We start from the raw sequence: 13,951 nt of genomic DNA on the forward strand, positions 1-13,951 counted from the left end.
CTGAAGCTGAAACTCCAATACTTTGGCCAACTGATGTGAAGAACTGGCTCATTGGAAAAGACCCTGATGCTGGGAAAGATTGAAGGCGGGAGGACAAAGGGATGACAGATGATAAGACGGTTGAATGGCATCACCGACTCAATGGACATGAGTTTGAACATGCTCCAGGGATTGGTGATGGACAGGGAAGCCTTGTGTGCTGCAGTCCATGGGGTCACAAAGAGTTGGGCAAGACTGAGGGACTGAACTGAACTGGACTGAATGGAAGATTTTTGATACTGTGGCAATTAATAAATATTTTTTGCTCTTATGGTAAAGGAAGACAAAATAACCTTCTCATCAGTCTCTGACTATTTGGCTAGAGTTGAAACAATTGCCTCTCTGTTTTCTTCCAGCCTAGTGAGATATAACAGACATATAACATTGTGTGTGGTCAAGGTGAACAAATGTGTTGATTTAGGACACATATATTGCAATATGATTGCCACCATAGTTTAGCTAACACCATCATGTCACAGTGATTATCATTTCTTTTTCTGCAGCGATCACATTTAAGATTTAAGCTCTTAGCCATTTGCAGATATAATGCTCACTATTGTTATCTGTTATCATAGTGCTTTCCATTAGATCCCCAGAACTTATTCATCTTCTAACTGGAAATTCGTACTCTTTGATGAACACTTCCCTGTTTCCTCCCAGACCCTGGTAGCTTGAAAGCACGGCCTGGGAGGAAACCTTCAGTTTCTATGAGCTTAATTGTTTTTAGATTTCACATATAAGGGATAATCCACAGGACTTGTCTTTCTCTGCCTGATTTATTTCACTTAGCATAATGCCTTTAAGGTCCACTAACCCATATCTGCTAGAATGGCTATCATCAGAAAAACAAACAAACAAAGAAGAGATTAGTATTGGTGAGGATGTGAATAAGGAAACCCTGTGTATCATTGGTGGGAATGTAAATGGTGGCAGCTACTATAAAAAACAACATGGAGATTCTTCAAGTAAAGAACTATCATATGTTCCAGCAATTCCACTTCTGTGTATATATTCAAAGGAAATGAAAAATATGTTATAGAAGGGATATATGTGCCACCATTTTCAATGTATCATTGTTCACAATAGCCAAGATATGGAACCTAAGTGTCTGTCATTGGGTGAATGGATAAAGAAGTTGTGAGATATATACATATATATATATTAATGTATATATCAGTTCAGTTCAGTTCAGTCACTCAGTCATGTCTGACTTTTTGCGACCCCATGGACTGCAGCACACCAGGCTTCCCTGTTCATCACCTACTCCCAGAGTTTACTCAAACTCATGTCCATTGAGTTGGTGATGCCATCCAACCATCTCATCCTCTGTCGTCCCCTTCTCCTCCCGCCTTCAATCTTTCCCAGCAACAGGGTCTTTTCAAATGAGTCAGTTCTTTGCATCAGGTGGCCAAAGTATTGGAGTTTCAGCTTCAGCATCAGCCCTTCCAATATATTCAGAACTGATTTCCTTTAGGATGGACTGGTTGATCTCCTTGCAGTCCAAGGGACTCTCAAGAGTCTTCTTCAACACCACAGTTCAAAAGCATCAGTTCTTCAGTGCTCAGCTTTCCTTCTTTCTTACATATATATGAATGTGTGTGTATATAGATATATGTATATATATATATTTGCTGACATTTTACCTCTCTGCTCTATACTTACTACCAAGTCTTAGTGAAGAGGTCAGTCTGAAACTTTTGTTATATGTAGTTTTAGCTTATTTCTAAGGATTTATATGTTGAACCAGACTTTTAAATTTATTTTGGTAATTGAACATCAATAATCATGATAATTGAAAATCTAATATTTATAGAATATTGACTATATTGTGGACATTGTGTTAAATATTTGCATTTATTAAGATGCCATTGTGGTTCACGGATGGCTCAGACAGTAAAGAATCAACCTACTATGCAGGAAACCCAGGTTCAATCCATTATTATCCTATTATCCCTCCAATTTGTCTTTGAATTGAGAGAATCAGGGCATAAGTGACCAAAAGAATGTGCCTCAATTCACACTGCTAATATGCCAGACAGCAACAAATTAAAGCAATGAAAATAAGCTTAAACAAAAATATCTGCATAATCATGGGCCATGCTCTTAAGGGCTGCTCTACAGCAAGGTAAAATGTCTCCTGTATTCAGTCAAACTACAAATTACACATGCAGGTTTTGATTATTAAAGACATGATAAAGATGCAATCTTAGGAAAAATTACAATTTCCTGATTTAGATCTTCTAGGTTCTCTGAAATTATTTCAAAGAGAATTTGTTACTCTGCCTTCATTTTCTTTTTCTTATTTGAGGATTCATTGCTCTGCATAGTGTTAAAATTGTTCCAGTAGTAACAGTTTAGATTTGCTCTTCAGAATGTTTTTAACTATTAAATTATCTACATAATATTTCTACATTTTATAAAACATATATATGCCAATATTTTTGTATCATCCCAAAATAAACAAAAGTACTTTAACAGTCTCTTTTTTTTTTTACCACTAGTTTAGTTTTTCAGTATTCAACAATATTCTTTGCCTCTTAAAATGATTTACTTATCAAGATATTAAGAAACAAGAGCCTTTTTCATTGTTTTCAGTTGCAGTACTGTTGAATCCTCATGTTTACTTTCTGAAGCATTTCATTTAGAATAGAAATACAAAACATTACTGCAGGCTTTGTTAAATTTGCCACTTCTCTGATACATGAAAGGTACTTGAGTTGAGGACAGCATTTCAATGGTACTGAAAATCTCAGAGGCTCTTCAAGCAAATAAAGACTTTTTGTCATTCCTATCTGCATTAGACTGGCAAATTGAATCAGAACTCTGACAGTGTTCAGTTTTCATATTTTTTTCAAGACTACCTTTGCTTTCCCAGTTAAGGTATTTGCGTTTATGGGTCAAGTTAATTTCTGGATATAAAAGGTATATATTTGCATTTATGCATACACTATTACAAAGATGTATGCCTTTAATATATAGAATATATAATGTGTGTCTTTATGTTATTAGTAGAATTAAAATGTTAATAAAAACTGTTGAGGAAGAAAACAAAAACACATTATGCCACAATAGTCAAATCAATTAGCTCTATATGTACCAACTAAAAATAAGATCCTGTTTTAGAGATATTTTTAACATTTGCTTGAGAAATGTTTAATTTTTTACATTTTCTAAATTCATATTTGATTTTGAATTTTTTCCCTTCACATATAAAAACCTCCTTCATTGTGCCCTTTCAGTTAAAAATGTCATAATAATAGTCCAGGCTTATCATTTTCCCCCTTCTACTTTCCATTATTGCTAGCAGCACGACAACTCTCCTATCACCCAGGGTTACAACCTTGAGTCCATCTTTGATTATCTCTCTTTCTACCTTGCATCTAGGACCTTTCTATGTCCTGCCATTTCTTTTATAATGTTTGAAAAGCCGGTTTCTTCTTTTTTGGTTTCCACCACCAAGACCCCAATCTACTTTCTTTTATTTTCTTTTATTTCTGCTCCAACTATTGCAATCTTCCACATTCTTGCCTCCATATCTTTCTTCTTCCATCTCAACTACTAGATTGCTATGAAGTCCATGTATCTATTGGCGTGTCTGAACCAGAGGAAAGAAAATGGCTTAACATCAAAATGAACATGTTGAAAAGCAGAAGCCGCTGTTTGTTGAAGGTACAAACGATCATCAACATTTCAAAAAGTGTGTCCCATGGAACTTTTAGTCTCTTGGGATATTACACACACACACACACACACACACACACACATACTTTTGTTCTCAAATAATCTTGGGAAATGTTTCATACAATATATTCTTTTGTAGAGTCAAATTCACACCAGTTTAACTTGAAGTTATTTATGAGAAGTCCTGTGGAAACATGCATCTTTTTTCTTTTCAGCATTTTAAAAAAATGCTAAAGTGATTCTTAAATTTACTTGACCACAGAGTCATTCCTACAGTAAATTTTTAAAAGTGTAGTATGAAGAGCACATTTTGGGAAAGCCATTTAATGCTATCACTTCCACCTATTTACATTTCAGAGCTTTCTTTTAAAAAGGAAAGCAAAGTCTGGAGTTGCCCTAATTTAAAAAAAAGGTCGAGATTCCAGCAAACTGCAACCACCAAGGCCAGAAGCCAAAATAAAGCTGCCTAGGAAGAACAGCACCATTAGTGGTTTGTTTCACATGGCAGGAGGATTTATGCAGATGATTTATAGCAGAAGTTGCTAATTTGGAAGTATTTTCAATGATGTCTTCATGCAAATCTTCCTCGATTATGTTAAATCAAGGAAATATATTTCGTGTCTTCAGCCTCATTGTCAAACTTCCGTACCTCTTCCTGCAGTCTATAAGAAGAAATGAAAACAATAAATGACAAAAAGCTTTAGATACCAAAAGCTTAATGTCTTGTTATCTTTTAATGTAAATTCATGTCAGTCTGGGACTGTGTTTATTATGCGCTCTGCAGCTCACTGTTTGCTGTATAAGCTTAATGAATTTGCCACTGATCAATCAGTGTATCACAAACTCTTTATGGAGCTTATTGTGTGGGAAGTGTAGCTCTCAGTCACATTATCTGACAAAAGTGTCTATATAAGCAGTCATCCTGAAGTGCTGATTCTGTTATTTGATTTGGGATTAAACAGTCTGTTGCAAGCCATCTGCTTTCCTATGCATGCGTCCTTGAGAGGTTAGATTTCAACAGATAGTGCCCCATAACTTGAACAGGTATTTGAAAGATCAGAATTAGCTTAGACATATGCCACTGAAATTGCTGGCCTTATCCTAGAGGACTGTCCAGACTTTGACACTGGTGCGTAAATCAGAAAAAAAGTTTACTTTTCTCACATTGTTGCTGATTCAGAATCCTGCTACATTTGGCCAAGTGCCGTGAGACTCCAGATCACTTGCTTGACAAAGTTTTACAACAGTTCATGCTCCTGAGTATATGAAAGTGTGCACTGGCTGTTCAAGCCACGTCTCCTGATGACTCCCAAAGAACGCACTCTTCTGGCCTCTGCCTGATTACTCTGCAGAAACTTCTGTGGTTTCTGCTATCTCAGCAACTTCTGGAAATACCCAGCTGAAAACATGTATAGATATTAAGTACAATTCTGTCTTTCTAGTTGAAACAGAAAATAGTTGGGGCTCAATTCCAGGTAACCCAATTAAATAAAAACCTTACTTCATTAAAAATCTGACTGTTCCACAAGTACAGGGGCTTCCCAGGTGGCTAAGAATCCACCTACCAATGCAGGAGATGCACTGAAGAAGGAAGAAGGAAATGGCAACTCACTCTGGTACTCTTGTCTGAGAAATCCATGAATAAAAGAGCCTGGAGGGCTACAGTCCATGGGGTAACAAAAGAGTCAGACATGACTTATCAACTAAACAACAAGAACATTCCAGAAGTGGATTTTGTGTGAGCTTCTAGGCATAGAAACAAATTTACTTTTCTTGGATGCATGCCTGAATGTGTGAAGTAGAAACTTTTGGAAGTTCGCAGATGTGTACTTCATTAAATATTGCTTTGGTTTGATATTTGAACCTAATTCCTTATTTACTCCATTGGTATGAAAAAAAATAAATGTGAATCTGATGGTTTAGAAATGGTATTTCAATGTGAGTTTAATCCACACTTCTCTGATTACTACTGAAACTACACAACTTTTGCTCTTTGATCATTTGAGTACATCTTCAGAACATTACCTGTTTATGTACTTTGCTCATTTTTCCATTAGGGTATTTGTCTGTTGTTTCTTTTTGATTTGTAGGACCTATATATAGCCTATTAAATCAGTTCAGTCACTCAGTCGTGTCCGACTCTTTACGACCCCATGAACCGCAGCACACCAGGCCTCTCTGTCCATCACCAACTCCCGGAGTCCACCCAAACCCTTTCCATTGGGTTGGTGATGCCATCCAAGCATCTCATCCTCTGTCGTCCCCTTCTCCTCCTGCCCTCAATCTTTCCAGCATCAGGGTCTTTTCCAGTGAGTCAGTTCTTCGCATCAGGTGGCCAAAGTATTGGAGTTTCAGCTTCAACATCAGTCCTTCCAATGAACACCCAGGACTGATCTCCTTTAGGATGGACTGGTTGGATCTCCTTGCAGTCCAAGGGACTCTCAAGAGTCTTCTTCAACACCACAGTTCAAAAGCATTAATTCTTCGGCGCTCAGCTTTCTTCACAGTCCAACTCTCACATCCATACATAACTACTGGAAAAACCATAGCCTTGACTAGATGGACCTTTGTTGACAAAGTAATGTCTGCTTTTTAATATGCTATCTAGGTTGGTCATAATTTTCCTTCCAAGGAGTAAGCGTCTTTTAATTTCATGGCTGCAATCACCATGTTGCAGTAATATCTTTTTCTATGGCTTGGTTTTTAGTGTGGCAATGGTATTCTTTTTCATACATGTGTTTGCTAGATATTCTGATTGAAAGAGTTCATTAAAATACAACCAATTACATGTTGCTTAAAAGACACAAAATTGAAATGTAAGGTTAAAGAAAGTAAAGGGTGGAAAAAGAGGTACTAAACAAACACTAACTTAAGTTGTGGGTGTAACTATCAAAAAAACAGTCTTTAAGGCAGAAAATAGGACTTCCCTGGCAGTCTAGTCATTAAAACTCCAAGCTTCCAAAGCAGAAGGCATGGATTCAGTCCCTGATTAGGGAGTTAAAATCCCACATGCTGCATGGTGTGGCCAAAAAAAATGAATAAATAAAATGATTTTTATAAAAAAAAGAGGAACTATTACTAGAGATTAAAAAAATCATAATAATGAAAAGATCCATAGAACACTGGTGATATAATTTGTATATAAGTGTACCTAACAATCAAGCTTCAAAATATATTTAAAAAATACATAGAGATAAAAAGGAGAAAAAACAAATCCATAGAGTCGGAGAATTTAACAAAATGCTGGGCTGGATTTCTTCAAGAGCACTCTTACCTCCCCTCTACAGTATAGGTAGAAAACACATTTTTTCTTATTTAAATAGAATTTTCCCTCTAGTTCTTCTTTTACAAGTGGCGTATCCTTTTAGCAATTCTAAGTTTATGCAGAAATCCCAAATCCTATTGCCCTCCTGGCTGTAGCCCTGTCTTACCTCCCTATGAGGATATTAAACTTCAGTCCCTTAGTATTTACTGAGTCTAATCAACTATTCTCTGTTTCCCTCTTCCATCTTCAAAACAGTAGCATTAATAGCATATATTCTTAGGATTCTGGATTTTTGCTTCTAACATCTGAAAATTTCACTTTCATTTTTGTAAGCTCTGCTATCAATCAGTTACATTTTATTCTATTTATCCAACATTTATATGTGCTGTGACAAGTGGATGATGGTTATTTGGGTTGCTTACCAAATGCAGATTTTCCCTTTCAAAGCACAAATCAGGATTATCTTCGTTAAATGCTGTGAGGTTGGGTGAAGTCAAGGGACATGTTCTCAACAGTGAATTCTGAGCAAATGTGACCCATGTTGCTTTGGGGGCTGAGCATTTAGTTACTAGTGGCTGATCCCCTGGAGTTTTTTATTCTGTTGAGCACATCAATTAGTTATGTTCAAGATGGCAGCTGCTCTGTAAGCCTGTATCTCTCATTAAATGCAATGAGTAGAGATTACCTGCTGATTTAAAAGGGACATGCTGCACAATTAGGAAATACATTTTTGGTTATTGTAAGTCACTAAAATTTTGTGTCTTTGTTTCTTTGTTATCACGGTATAATTTAGCTTATCCTGTCTGTAGCAGGCAGAACAATGGCTCTGCCAAAATGCCCACACCCTAGATAAACACTGCATTCTTTGAATATATTAGGTTAAATACTGTGGGGGTGGGGGCGTTGTGTTGCAGATGGAATTAAGGTACTGATCAACTGACCATGAAATAGAGGTATTATCCTAACTTATGAGGATTTAATATAATTATACCACTTTTCTGGTGACTCAGAAGGTAAAGAATCTGCCTGTGCTGCAGGAGATCTGGGTTTGATACCTGGGTAAGGAAGATGCCCTGGAGAAGGAAATGGCAAACCACTCCAATATTCGTGCCTGGAGAATGCCATGGACAGAGGAGACTGGAGGATTACAGTCCATGGGTCACAAAGAGTTGGACACGACTGAGTGACTAACACTGTTGTTCATTGTTCAGTTGCCAAGTCAAGTCTGATTCTTTGTGACCCCATGGACTGCAGCATGCTAGGCCTCCCTGTCCCTCACCATTTCCAGAAGTTTGCCCAAGTTCATTTCCATTGCATCGGTGAGGCCATCCAATCATCTCATCCTCTGTTGCTTTCTTCTCCTTCTGCTTTCAATCTTTCCCAGCATCAGGGTCTGGATTTCCAATGAGTTGACTGTTCATATCAGCTGGCAAAAGTATTGGAGCTTCACCTTCAGCATCAGTCCTTCCAATGAGTATTCAGGGTTGATTTCCTTTAAGATTGACTGGTTTTATCTCCTTGCCATAAGGGACTCTCAAGAGTCTTCTCCAGTACCACAGTTCAAAAGCATCAATTCTTCAGCACTCTGCCTTCTTTAGGGTCCAGGTGTCACAGCTGTATGTGACTACTGGAAAGACTATAGCCTTGACTATAGAGATCTTTGTTGGCAAAATGATGTCTTTGCTTTTTAACACACTTTCTAGGTTTGTCATAGCTTTCATGCCAAGAAGCAGTTATCTTCTAATTTCAAGGCTTCAGTCACCATCTGCAGTGATTTTAGAGCCCAAGAAGAGGAAACCTGTCATTGCTTTCACCTTTCCCCCTTCTATTTGCCATGAAGTGATGAGACCAGATACTGCGGTCTTAGTTTTTTTTTTAATTTAGTTTTAAGCTGGCTTTGTCACTCTCCTCTTTCACTCTCATCAAGAGGTTTTTTAATTTCTTTTCCCTTTCTGCCTTTAGTGTGGTATCATCCACATAGCTGAGGTTGTTGATATTTCTCCTGGCAATCTTGATTCCAGCTTGTAACTCATCCAGCCTGCCATTTTGCATTTATAAATTAAATAGAATGACAATAAACAGCTTGGTTGTACTCCTTTGTCAATCCTGAACCAATCAATTGTTCCATACAAGGTTCTTACTGTTGCTTCTTGACCAGCATACAGGTTTCTCAAGAGACAAGTAAGACAGTCTGGTATTCCCATCTCTTTAAGAATTTTCCACAGTTTGTTATGATCCACACAGTCATGGTATTTAGTGTAGTCAATGAAACAAAGGTAGATGTTTTTCTGGAATTCCCTTACTTTCTCTATGATCCAGTGAATGTGGGCAATTTGATCTCTGGTTCCTCTGCTTTTTCTAAATCCAGCTTGAACATCTGGAAGTTCTCAGTTCACGTAATGCTAAAGCCAAACATGCAGGATTTTGAGCATAACCTTACTAGCATGGGAGATGCATGCAGTTGTCCGCTGGTTTCAACATTCTTTAGTTCAAACCACAGCCCTTCTTGGGAATTGGGATGAGGATTGACTTTTCCAGTCCTGTGGCCACTGCTGAGTTTTCCAGCAGTGCAGCACTTTGATAGCATCATCTTTTAGGAATTTAAATAGCTCTGCTGGAATTCCAGCCCCTCCAGTAGCTTTATTGACAGCAGGGCTGCCTAAGGCCTACTTGACATCACACTCGAGAATGTCTGATTCTGGGTGAGTGACCATACTCACCAGTTATCTGCATCATTATGATCTTTTTTGTACAGTTCTTCTGTGTATTCTTTTCATCTCTTCTGATCTCTTCTGCTTCTATTATATCTTTACCATTTCTGTCCTTTATTGAGCCCATCTTTGGATAAATGTTCCTTTGATATTTCCAATTTTCTTGAAGAGAACGCTAGACTAACACTACAACAGTGTAATTACAGGGGTACTTTAAAATGCAAGGGGAAATCAATAAAGAAGATCAGAAAAGAGATGTAGTGACAGAAACAGGGTCAAAGAGATTCTATGCTGCTGGCTGTGAAGATGCAGGAAGAGGACCAAGAACCAAGAAATGTGGGCAGTCTCTAAAAATTGAGAAAGGCGAGGAAACAATTTGCCCCTAGAGCCTCCACAAGGAATGCAGCTCTGGAAACACCTTGACTAGAGTTCAGTGATACTAGTGTCAGACTTCTAGCCTACAGAACTGTAAGATAATAAATTTGTGCCATTTTAAGCTATCAAGTTTGTGATAATTTATTACAGTGGCAATTGAAGACCGATACACTGACCTATTCACTCAATCATTTACTATTATCCTTAGACCCAGGCAAGAGGGATGAATCTTCAGAGGGATGAAAATATCGTGGACATACACAAAAACTTTATTAAGGAACATTCAAGTAGCTCTGTCATTTGGAATATGAATTCAGTACTCATAAGAAGCACCTATAACCCTAAATGACTTCACACTGATCACAAAACGGACACTGAATGCTAGAATTTCAGATTTATTTAAAACATACTTAATTTTTAGTAAGCTTTCAAAATATTATTTAAAATTTCAACTTTATATATAATCTAGAAGTGAAATTATGAAATAAGTCATCTTTTGGGCTTTTGCTTATACTTTAAATATTTTGTATATTTAAGAAGAAAAATAATAGTTTTTGAAAACATGCTGCTGCTGCTGCTGCTAAGTCGCTTCAGTCGTGTCTGACTCTGTGCAACCCCGTAGACGGCAGCCCACCAGGCTCCCGTCCCTGGGATTCTCCAGGCAAGAACACTGGAGTGGGTTGCCATTTCCTTCTCCAATGCGTGAAAGTGAAAAGTGAAAGTGAAGTCACTCAGTCGTGTCTGACTCTTAGCGACCCCATGGACTGCAGCCTACCAGGCTCCTCTGTCCATAGGATTTTCCAGGCAAGAGTACTGGAGTGGGGTGCCATTGCCTTCTCCTTTGAAAACATGCATTAATAGTAATATTAATACTTCATAGTTTTTGACAAAAATAAGTTACATTTTGAATATCATTTCATTTTTATCTCTTTAAATTATTACTGAGTGGAGGTGATATAGAGCACAGTAGTTTCAGATTACTGCACCAGGAGTAGAACTTCTCCCCAACAGCAGAGCTAGATGAAGAAAGGAACCGTGCTCCTCATAGCTGTATCTGCCTGAAATAGTTTCTATAATACAGGACTGAAAGGTATGAGAAACACAGACAGTCTGACCCTCCTGGGGAAAACTGTAATCCTATACAGGGAACCTGGGGGAAAGCAAGCTCCTATCTTCTTGGCCAAAGTTACCTGGAGTGGAGTTCCCAGGGAAGAGCTTTCACACACAGAGTTTGCATTAGGAAATGAGTCATGGCTCAAATGCCACAGATTCTAGATGTTCTTACCAAAATTTAATACATTTTCCTAAATGAATATTTCTCCATTACTATATGCTCTCAGGATGAATTTTCAGACTTTAAATGGTTGTTTTTTTTCATCAGTTGAATTATTGTTTTCCTGGGGAAAGAATGTGCTGAGTATTCTGCCTTTCTATAATTCTCTTGTGCATTAAATTCTATTTTTATTTATTTATTTATTTTGGCTGTGCTGGGTCTTTGTTGCAGCACATGGACTCCTCATTGTGGTGTGCAGGCTTCTCTAGTTGTGGTGCTTGGCCTCAGCAGTTGCGGCACTCGGGCTTAATTGCCAAGTGACATGTGGGATCTTAGTTCCCTGACCAGGGACCAAACTGTGACCCCTGGATTGGAAACCAGATTCTTAACCACTAGACCACCAGGGTAGTCTCTCTCTGGTGCATTAATTTTATACATAACACTTTTCAAATTATAAAGCATACCTTTGTTTTATTAACTGATTATTTAATCAGTGACCTTTTTGTACATTTAGACTGTTATTTATTTTAATTTGGCTTATATATAACTTTTTATGGGCACATTTTTTTACATCCAGTGAGGGATTTCTCCAAGCATTTTTTATATTTTTCTGTTTTTAAATCAATTTATTGCTATCTATTTGTCTAAAAAAATGCACTACTTCAGTTGTCATTTGTTTTGTATGACAATATTTCCATCACCCCAGAAAGCTCCTCTCTCTTTCTTTCCAGTCTGAGTCATCTCTTCCAGGTTTCAATTGACTATCTATCTGTTTTCTATTAATATACATTAGATTTTTTTGAGCATCTCATATAAATGGAAAAATGTACATTATTGGCCATTTTTTCTTTCCAGATATTAAAAGGTCATTTTAGTATCTGGCTTCTATTGATTCAGGAAATAACCCAATTATAATTATTTTGTTTATTGCCCTTTGTATAGCATACTTTTTTCCTCTGGATGCTTTCAATATTTTCGCTTTTTACCTGGCTGTTAACTATTTATTAGGATGTGGTATTTTTTTTTTTTTTTGTAGTTCTTTTAGGGTTTGCTTTTTTTTAAATTGATTAAGCCTCTTGGATTTTTTTAAGTTTATTGTTCTCCCAAATTTGGAACTTTTCATCATGACTTCAAATATTTTTCTACCATCTTCTTTCTTGGATTCTATACCTATGGTAGTACATCCGATTTTTTCTTACAACTTACTTTACTTTATTCACATTTTTTGGTCTTAGCATTTTCTTTCTGTGCTTCAGCCTATTTAATTTCTATTGCTATGATATCCAGTTCCTGGGTCTATTCTTTTACAGTATCTAATCTGCTATTCATTCCACACAATGAATCTTCTATTTGTATATTTTATTTTTAAGTTCTAGAAATTCCTTTGCTTTTTAAACATTTTCTATATTTTCTCATGATGTTTATGATTTCCTGTAAAAAATTTAAACATCATTATAAGTCTGTTTCTTTAACTATGACCCCTGACCCCCTAATTTTGAGTGAATACAGCTTCTTTGCATATCTAATTCATATTTCTGGAACTCTTCCTCTGAATAGCTTCCTTCTCTTTTGTACTCTTGCCTTGAAAATCACAGCTTCATCTGATTCCACAAACACTAATCTGTCCTTTCAATTTATTAAGATGGCTATGTTCTGCTTGAGTTTCCCATCCCAGCACCATGAGCTAGGCAGAATGTTGGGATAATTGTAACCATACCCTCATTTGTTTTTCTATTTTTCGATGATCACAGTCCTAAATTACCTCTTTTCCAGTGTTTAAAAATAGCTGGTTCACATATTTTGTCCAGTGAGAGACAGATTTTGATTTTTTAAATAAGGTGCCTTATAATCTAGAAAACCAGAATATCTTCAGGGAAGACCAGTGAATAGTCATAGGGTGTGACTATGAAGAAGTATCAGACATAATACCTCTGACATTTAATTGATTTCACCAGGTTTCTATATTAATAAGATACACGGAAGACCATGAATCAAAGCAGTCTCACAGAATTTAGAAAATTCATTAAAAAGAGTTCTTTCTAATTAGCTGACAATTACTATATTCAGATATACTGTACATTTCACAACTTTCCTCTCATTTAATGCTTTCAGCACTCTTTCAAATAAATTATAAATGGAACTACAACCATAGTAAGAAACACATAGATCACAACACTTTGGATAAGCAATTAAGGAGATCAGTTCTTGCAATCATAATAGAGGTTTAGTGGATGTACTAAAGAAGCTGCTTCAAATACTTTATGGCAAACTTTGAGCTAAGGAATTGTATATACTCTTAGCAATTAAACAGTTAATTCCCTTTAGAGAAGTTTGAAGTAAAAGCCCTGGGTTGAAAATCGACAAGGCATAACCAGTGTAATAACTATAGGCCCAAAATAGAAGGCAGATTTACTGTTATTCAAAGACCTGATAAAATTTCAGTCCTAACTTACACGATAAAAATGATAACAATACACAACCTTCTAGGTTTTGGGGATGGTAGAAATCTATTCTGATTCTCTAATTTTGCAGGGGAGACCTCTGAATCCCAGAAGAGTTAATGGCTTCTACAAGGCTGCCCAGTTAGCTTAGCTGACCGTAAAACAA

This window comes from Giraffa tippelskirchi, chromosome 3 (assembly GCF_054371585.1).
Source record: "Giraffa tippelskirchi isolate mGirTip1 chromosome 3, T2T-mGirTip1v1.2.pri, whole genome shotgun sequence".
In the NCBI taxonomy this organism is placed as follows: Eukaryota; Metazoa; Chordata; class Mammalia; order Artiodactyla; family Giraffidae; genus Giraffa; species Giraffa tippelskirchi.